Genomic DNA, 9643 nt, shown 5'->3' with positions numbered 1-9643 from the left:
CAAACGACAACTGAGAGGGTCTAATTTTTCTACTGACAATTACAATAATTGAAGAAATTTCAATTTTTACCGTTGAGGCAAAGAATAACGTATCTTAATATTTTTTGATCTTGTTATACAATTTTATCTTTATATTTATTTATTTATATTTTTGCCATACTGGCCATAAAGAATATTTGAAGTTGAAGGGAACTAGTTTTTACACCAAGTATTAAAAAACAAACAATTTTTCTTCAGCAACCGTTCCTCTTTCAATAAAACATTTTTCTTCTTCTTATTGCTTTCATGACCCCCCCAAATACATGCATACAAATATTTCAAGTTTTACTAAAAATTTTGAAAACTATCTAGCCTTGATTCTGCTACAATATTTGCAGCATATGTTAAAATTCGCTTTTGGTTCTCTATGAGGGGGGCCACAGTAAATTGTATGACCTATAACGGTTATTTTTCTATACCAAAATACAGTCAAAACACCAATTTACCAAAAGACAATCCACTACGAGAAATTGAACGAATGTTTTGCTTAAAATTTTCATCGAAAAATTTTTCAATTACAATCACTATTTGCTTTGGAATGTCTACTAATAACTGGAATGGAATATTCAGAAAAAAAACAAATGTCATCATACACAATGGACCGTTTGGAATTAAAAAACTGATGGAGAGTTGAATTTCAGTTTTAGTCCGGGAAAGTGATGTCGATAAAACCTCACAGCAATATTTTCGGCACAAATTGTGCGTAGCAAAATTGTATGAAATTCAGTGCCTCATAATATGGTGAAATTATAATCGCAAGAAAATTATTGTGGCATTATTAATTGATCCAAAATGTAAAAAACTTGCATGCGGCAAGTATGATATAAAAGCAAGAGAAATAATATACATTTGTTTCAAAATCAAAACTCTAAATAGAAAACAAAATCCTTATCTAGAAATTTTTCATCAAGCCAATTTGGATATATATGTTGAGTTGAATTGTGAGGTCCCCACCCGAAGGTCATAAAAACCGATATGAACTGAGTTGAACTGACGAGAGGACAAGGTTGATAGAAACCAAAATTATATTCGTAATATTGTTAAAAATTTAAAAGTTAGTTATTGTATAATTAGGAATTTACGTAAACAAACAAGATCTATAATTAAATAAAGCGCAAATTGTTTACAACTAATTGTAATTGTAACTAAAAGTAATGTATATAATTGATAGTTATATCTAATATGTTTATACTTATTGAACTTGACCTTCAGTTCTCCATAAGTTAATTCTTCTCTTCTCAAATCTGATGTTATCTTCCCTATCCATTTTTTTGGCACGCATCTTTTTTCATTCCATACATATGCAATAATTACCTGACCCTTCGGGTTCTAAGTACTTAATTGATATTAGTCACGTTATAGATTTCTCTCAACTCAGCAATCCATTTTATTCATGAATTGTTGTCGATTTTCACGCAGCTCTTTCGTCTCATCATACGTATTTGTTATTAGCACTCCCAGATAATTTATTCCAAAAGATATTGGATTTCAGTTCAAGTTGTACAAGTTACGTTCACAAAAAAGCTTCAATGTAGGTGGTGAATTTAATATAAATAAAACATTTTCTTGAAATGGCTATTAGTTTCCGTTTCCAAATTAATTTGGACTCCGTCGCAATTGTTTTAATGCTGATTAAAAGCTCGCTATATTCGAACATAATCCTAGTGAATTTTTTGGTGGATGATAAATAAGAAAGAAGAAAACAGAGTCAAATAGTTCCAACTATAGTATTATTAGATCGTAATACATATTTTCTCTAAAAATACTAAAATGGAATGAAAGGAAGTACAGGGCTTTATTACTTTTACGTTTTTCGAACTTGTCTAAAGGTTCTGTCTGGGAAAATCTTCTTATATGAATAATTTTTTGCCCTAATAGGGATTCGGATACTTTTTCAGTTACTTTCGAAAGTTAATGAGTTGATAAATGAATCAAACGTTTGGGTTTGCTCAAACAAAAGATCCAGCCGAGTATCTTAAATACTTTTGACTTGCAAGAGTTCATTAAATTTTTTGTTTCTATCTAAAAGGGCACGAGCAACAAAGCGTTTGATCATTCAATATTTGTTACGGTATATATATATATATATATATATATATATATAAATATATATATATATATTCTATCTATTGAGCACATTTCAAGCTCTATATTAAAAAGCAACAGTTCAAAGATTAGACTGTACGTTTACATGAGGGTAACCGCTATGTTATGTATGTCATTTCTCCCCATGTCTATCACATTCTAATTACCTACAAATACAATCGACAACGTGAGTTAAAGATGTGATTATGAGCTACGGTAGCAGAATATTAAAATGTGCGCATGTTACCTGTATATTGATTTACGGATAGGTACATTTTGGATAAACGCCTCCCGATTTCTCAGCTTGTATCAGTTTCGTAAACTATAACAACCAATTAGCCAGAGTCTAAATTTAGACTTACACTGGTTCGTATTACGAGAGCGCAAAATACTAACTCAAAAAGTTACAACTGAAGTCTACAGTTATATTTTTCTGTTAGAAACGAAGTTATTGGAAAGAATATTGAAGTATGAAGAGCATGAGTCGTGCTTTCGGTGCTGAAATATTCATACTATTTCGTGAAATAAATATGAATCTTCGAGCTTGAGTCTTATTCGTTTTTTTTTTCGAAAAAACTCTATCCCGTTTAATTTCGAACACAAAGCCTCTTTCCAAGATTTTCTTGAGACCCTAAGCTGCAGCTCTCATACCATCTTTCTGTTGGTTTACCTAGTGATCTCTCTGTGTTTGGTTGCTGGTTTTTTGTTCAGTTTGCCTACCACACATCCCGAATTCCTAGCTCTTTTCTATTATCCCGACCTCTCAATATATCTCTAAGTCTTACTCTTAGTTAGTGAAAATGAGTTTAAAGCGTAACATATTTTGTGGATTCTCATATTTTAGTCCAATAAACTTGACTGGAATTGAAAAATCACTTCAAAAGCTGCCAATTGCAGTTAAAAATATTTTGGCACAAAAACTTGCTCGCCTGTTGAAATTTTTCCGAAAAAATCGTGAGCATTATGAAAAAATGTTAAATTTCCCATTTTTTGCGTTTATTCGAGTTTTCAGAAAAGTTTCAAATGAAAATTGTAGGTTGCTAAAGAACAATAGGGCAAGGGCTGCCTTTAGGGTGATTTTTCGATTTCCTAGCCAGGTTAATTGAACTATTTCATTTTATTCCACTCTTAACAATTTGGAATATTTTAGGTCCTTTTAGTTCGTTTTATAAGCATTCTATTTCATTCCATAATATTCTTAAATATTTTAGATCTGTTCGGATCGTTTTGCAGGCATTTTATTTCATTCTATATCATTTTTAAACATTTTCAATCCTCTCTAATCATTTTGCAGGTATTTTATTTCGTTCTATATCATTTTGGGGCACTTTAGATCCTCTTGGAGTGCTTTACAAGCATTTTGCTCCGTTTTCATTTGTTTTGAAACACTTTAGATCCTTGTTAATCATTTTATAAGTATTTCATTCTGTTCCAAATTATTTTGAAACAATTCAGATCCTTTTGGATTATTCTACAAGCATTTTATTCCCCATCATTACCATTTGGACACTTTAGATCCTTTTGTATCTTTTTGCAAGCATTTTATTCTATTCCATATCATTTTGGAATACTATATATACTTATGAATAGTTTTGCAGGCATGTTATTTCGTTCCAAATAATTTTGAGGCACTGTAGATCCTTTTGGACCGCTTTACATGCACTTTATTCCGTTGCTAATTATCTTGATTCACTTTAGATACTTTCGGATTGTCTTACAAGTATTTTATTTCGTTCCATATAATTTTGAAACACTACAGATCCTTTTGAATCTTTCTACAAGCATCTTATTCCACTTCATTTAAATTTACAACACTTTAGATTCTTTCGAAGCGTTTTAGAAGCATTATATTTCATTCCATATCATTTATTTCGTTCTATATCATTTTGAGGCACTTTAGATCCACTTGGAGTGCTTTACAAACATTTTGCTCCGTTTTCATTTGTTTTGAAACACTTTAGATCCTTGTTAATCATTTTATAAGTATTTCATTCCGTTCCAAATTATTTTGAAACAATTCAAATCCTTTTGGATTATTCTACAAGCATTTTATTCCCCATCATTAATATTTGGACACTTTAGATCCTTTTGTATCTGTTTGCAAGCATTTTATTCTATTCCATATCATTTTGGAATACTATATATACTTATGAATAGTTTTGCAGGCATGTTATTTCGTTCCAAATTTTTTTGAGGCACTTTAGATCCTTTTGGATCGCTTTACATGCACTTTATTCCGTTGCTAATTATCTTGATTCACTTTAGATACTTTCGGATTGTCTTACAAGTATTTTATTTCGTTCCATATAATTTTGAAACACTACAGATCCTTTTGAATCTTTCTACAAGCATCTTATTCCACTTCATTTAAATTTACAACACTTTAGATTCTTTCGAAGCGTTTTAGAAGCATTTTATTTCATTCCATATCATTTATTTCGTACTATATCATTTTGAGGCACTTTAGATCCACTTGGAGTGCTTTACAAACATTTTGCTCCGTTTTCATTTGTTTTGAAACACTTTAGATCCTTGTTAATCATTTTATAAGTATTTCATTCCGTTCCAAATTATTTTGAAACAATTCAGATCCTTTTGGATTATTCTACAAGCATTTTATTCCCCATCATTAATATTTGGACACTTTAGATCCTTTTGTATCTGTTTGCAAGCATTTTATTCTATTCCATATAATTTTGAAACACTACAGATCCTTTTGAATCTTTCTACAAGCATCTTATTCCACTTCATTTAAATTTACAACACTTTAGATTCTTTCGAAGCGTTTTAGAAGCATTTTATTTCATTCCATATCATTTATTTCGTTCTATATCATTTTGGGGCACTTTAGATCCTCTTGGAGTGCTTTACAAGCATTTTGCTCCGTTTTCAATTATTTTGAAACACTTTAGATCCTTGTTAATCATTTTATAAGTATTTCATTCTGTTCCAAATTATTTTGAAACAATTCAGATCCTTTTGGATTATTCTACAAGCATTTTATTCCCCATCATTACCATTTGGACACTTTAGATCCTTTTGTATCTTTTTGCAAGCATTTTATTCTATTCCATATCATTTTGGAATACTATATATACTTATGAATAGTTTTGCAGGCATGTTATTTCGTTCCAAATAATTTTGAGGCACTGTAGATCCTTTTGGACCGCTTTACATGCACTTTATTCCGTTGCTAATTATCTTGATTCACTTTAGATACTTTCGGATTGTCTTACAAGTATTTTATTTCGTTCCATATAATTTTGAAACACTACAGATCCTTTTGAATCTTTCTACAAGCATCTTATTCCACTTCTTTTAAATTTACAACACTTTAAATTCTTTCGAAGCGTTTTAGAAGCATTTTATTTCATTCCATATCATTTATTTCGTACTATATCATTTTGAGGCACTTTAGATCCACTTGGAGTGCTTTACAAACATTTTGCTCCGTTTTCATTTGTTTTGAAACACTTTAGATCCTTGTTAATCATTTTATAAGTATTTCATTCCGTTCCAAATTATTTTGAAACAATTCAGATCCTTTTGGATTATTTTACAAGCATTTTATTCCCCATCATTAATATTTGGACACTTTAGATCCTTTTGTATCTGTTTGCAAGCATTTTATTCTATTCCATATAATTTTGAAACACTACAGATCCTTTTGAATCTTTCTACAAGCATCTTATTCCACTTCATTTAAATTTACAACACTTTAGATTCTTTCGAAGCGTTTTAGAAGCATTATATTTCATTCCATATCATTTATTTCGTTCTATATCATTTTGAGGCACTTTAGATCCACTTGGAGTGCTTTACAAACATTTTGCTCCGTTTTCATTTGTTTTGAAACACTTTAGATCCTTGTTAATCATTTTATAAGTATTTCATTCCGTTCCAAATTATTTTGAAACAATTCAAATCCTTTTGGATTATTCTACAAGCATTTTATTCCCCATCATTAATATTTGGACACTTTAGATCCTTTTGTATCTGTTTGCAAGCATTTTATTCTATTCCATATCATTTTGGAATACTATATATACTTATGAATAGTTTTGCAGGCATGTTATTTCGTTCCAAATTTTTTTGAGGCACTTTAGATCCTTTTGGATCGCTTTACATGCACTTTATTCCGTTGCTAATTATCTTGATTCACTTTAGATACTTTCGGATTGTCTTACAAGTATTTTATTTCGTTCCATATAATTTTGAAACACTACAGATCCTTTTGAATCTTTCTACAAGCATCTTATTCCACTTCATTTAAATTTACAACACTTTAGATTCTTTCGAAGCGTTTTAGAAGCATTTTATTTCATTCCATATCATTTATTTCGTACTATATCATTTTGAGGCACTTTAGATCCACTTGGAGTGCTTTACAAACATTTTGCTCCGTTTTCATTTGTTTTGAAACACTTTAGATCCTTGTTAATCATTTTATAAGTATTTCATTCCGTTCCAAATTATTTTGAAACAATTCAGATCCTTTTGGATTATTCTACAAGCATTTTATTCCCCATCATTAATATTTGGACACTTTAGATCCTTTTGTATCTGTTTGCAAGCATTTTATTCTATTCCATATAATTTTGAAACACTACAGATCCTTTTGAATCTTTCTACAAGCATCTTATTCCACTTCTTTTAAATTTACAACACTTTAAATTCTTTCGAAGCGTTTTAGAAGCATTTTATTTCATTCCATATCATTTATTTCGTACTATATCATTTTGAGGCACTTTAGATCCACTTGGAGTGCTTTACAAACATTTTGCTCCGTTTTCATTTGTTTTGAAACACTTTAGATCCTTGTTAATCATTTTATAAGTATTTCATTCCGTTCCAAATTATTTTGAAACAATTCAGATCCTTTTGGATTATTCTACAAGCATTTTATTCCCCATCATTAATATTTGGACACTTTAGATCCTTTTGTATCTGTTTGCAAGCATTTTATTCTATTCCATATAATTTTGAAACACTACAGATCCTTTTGAATCTTTCTACAAGCATCTTATTCCACTTCATTTAAATTTACAACACTTTAGATTCTTTCGAAGCGTTTTAGAAGCATTTTATTTCATTCCATATCATTTATTTCGTTCTATATCATTTTGAGGCACTTTAGATCCACTTGGATTGCTTTTCAAGCATTTTGCTCCGTTTTTTGCAAGCATTTTATTCTATTCCATTCCATTCCATTCTTATAATTCTCAAAATGCATGTCACAAATAACGATGCATTCCGGGAATAGCAAGTTTGGACCCTACAAACGTAGTGAGTCGAATAAAATTTGTCAAAAAAAAGAAAACCCGTTCAAAATAGACAAATTGTCCCCTCCATTCAAAGAATGGCTATGTAGATATCAAAGTAAGCATTTTTTGTAACAAGTTAACTGTTTAAAGCGTCTATAGTAAATATCGGTTATAAACGGTTTTTATTTCAGTTCATATTCATATTTAGATTTATGCTCTGTATAACGATTTAGAGTCACTTTAAACGTTTAATAACGTTCCCTCAAATGTTGTTTTGAATACTCTACTTTAAAGCTTCTTTGATAGCAATCGCTTCTGTTGTATAGATATTGCTCAGCTGCTGAATTTTAATTAAATGTAAATAATTAAGTTCACGATATTAAACGCGGTTTATATAACTTGCAAGCTTTCAGAACCTTCAGTATATTTAGATAAAAGTATCCAATGTAACATCTTTTGAAAATAAAATGAATTGTGATCATTAAAATACGGATAATTATTTCCAAACTAAATTTGAACCTTGTTAGAAGTGAGGTACGAGGTCTGGCTATTAAATAACTGAGCGCTTTAGTGAGGATCGAGAGGGTACTGAAGATAACCAGCGCCCAGGTCATCCTGTGACTGTTTCAACTCCGGAAACAGTGACCAAAGTCAACCAAATTCTGCGTGCAGATTGTCGAATGAGCTTACGGTTGATTGCCGAGGATGAAAACGACGATAAAGAAACGGTTAGAAAAATTTTACACATGACAAAAGTCTGTGCGAAGCTGGTCCCAAAAAATCTGACTCCTGACCAAAAGTACTTGCGTCAACGGGTGTGTTCAGATTAACTTGAAAGGTTAGAAAAATATCCCGGACTGATGCTTTGAAAGGGATCCGATTTGAATCGATGGAAGCGGTAAAGCAAAAAACGGTAGAACTGCTAAAGGTCCTCACCAAAGAAGACTTCCAGCACTGCTTGGATCAATGAAAAAAACGTATGGAAAGGTGTGTGGCGAGGGGAGAAGAGTATATTGAAAGGGAACACCTTTTTCGTAACCATACTCGTTATTTAATAGCCAGACCTCGTATATCTAGGTATGCTCAATTGGTTTTGAAGAATTATATGAATAATATATGTTAATGAGGATGAAATTGAAAAAGTATATTATGAATATACAGATTGAATCTTGAGAAACACTATATACTTTTACCAAATGTCGAGTCTTTTAGGGAGGATATTATGAGGCTATTAAAAACTTTCAACTCCTCGTCTTTATTAATTTACAGGGTGATTTGTAAACTTGAATATAAATTTTAATCGGCTTCAGTGTTTGTATTATTGATTTTTAAAATTTTTTCATAATGCAGTACACTTACAACAAGCATTCGATTGTTATAGCTAAAGAGATTTTGGAAAAATAAATTTACGGTTTCGCAATTTTCAGTGAATGATCAAATCTTAACGAAAATAGAACAGCCATAAAGACGTACTCCATAATAAGGTATTAATATAAATGAATGGCATAAATTTCGAGTATGTAAAGTCCCTTATGACTTACATTACTATTACTATTACTTTTCAATAAATAACTGGAAAATCTATCGAGTAAAGTTTAAAAATTGATGCAATTTTGAATTATTAAATACATTATAGTTCGAGAGTTCTAAGAAACGCACTTTTGGTAAAAATCGAACTAAAAATCAATTTTGGCATAAGAATAAAATTACCGATAAGAAACTTAATGTCTTATTATAAAAACGTAGGGTATAAAAATACCTTGATTTTTTTATTTCATCTACAACTTCAAACTAACAAAGATTCATTATTCTTTCTGTTAGATATTTAGGATACTAAATTTTCCTCTATGAAAAGTGAGAATTTCAGCACGAAACAAATTTGGAGATTTAATACAACAGATTTTTCGTGAAAGCCCAACAAAATCTCAGTTTTTAGAACTAAAGTAAAATGGATACGTCACTTTTAACTTCTGTTACAATGTGTCAACTCGTGATCGTGATTGTCATGAAGATTAGACAACTCGTGACGGAAGATTACGCAACTCGGAATTTGATTTATGTACGTTGTTGAAAGTTTATTCGGTAAAAGGAAAAAGATTATATAATATAATGTAATAAAATTAAAAAAAATATCTTATTTATTGATTTAGTGTTCGGGATTTCTGTCTTCCGGAGCATTAGTACTTTGATCTGAATATTTGAATGATTTTTAGACTACTTTAACTAGCACAGTCTTCTAGTTAAATATCATACGA

Source organism: Diorhabda carinulata, chromosome 4 (assembly GCF_026250575.1).
Source record: "Diorhabda carinulata isolate Delta chromosome 4, icDioCari1.1, whole genome shotgun sequence".
NCBI lineage: Eukaryota > Metazoa > Arthropoda > Insecta > Coleoptera > Chrysomelidae > Diorhabda > Diorhabda carinulata.
Note: the sequence above shows the minus strand (reverse complement) of the source record.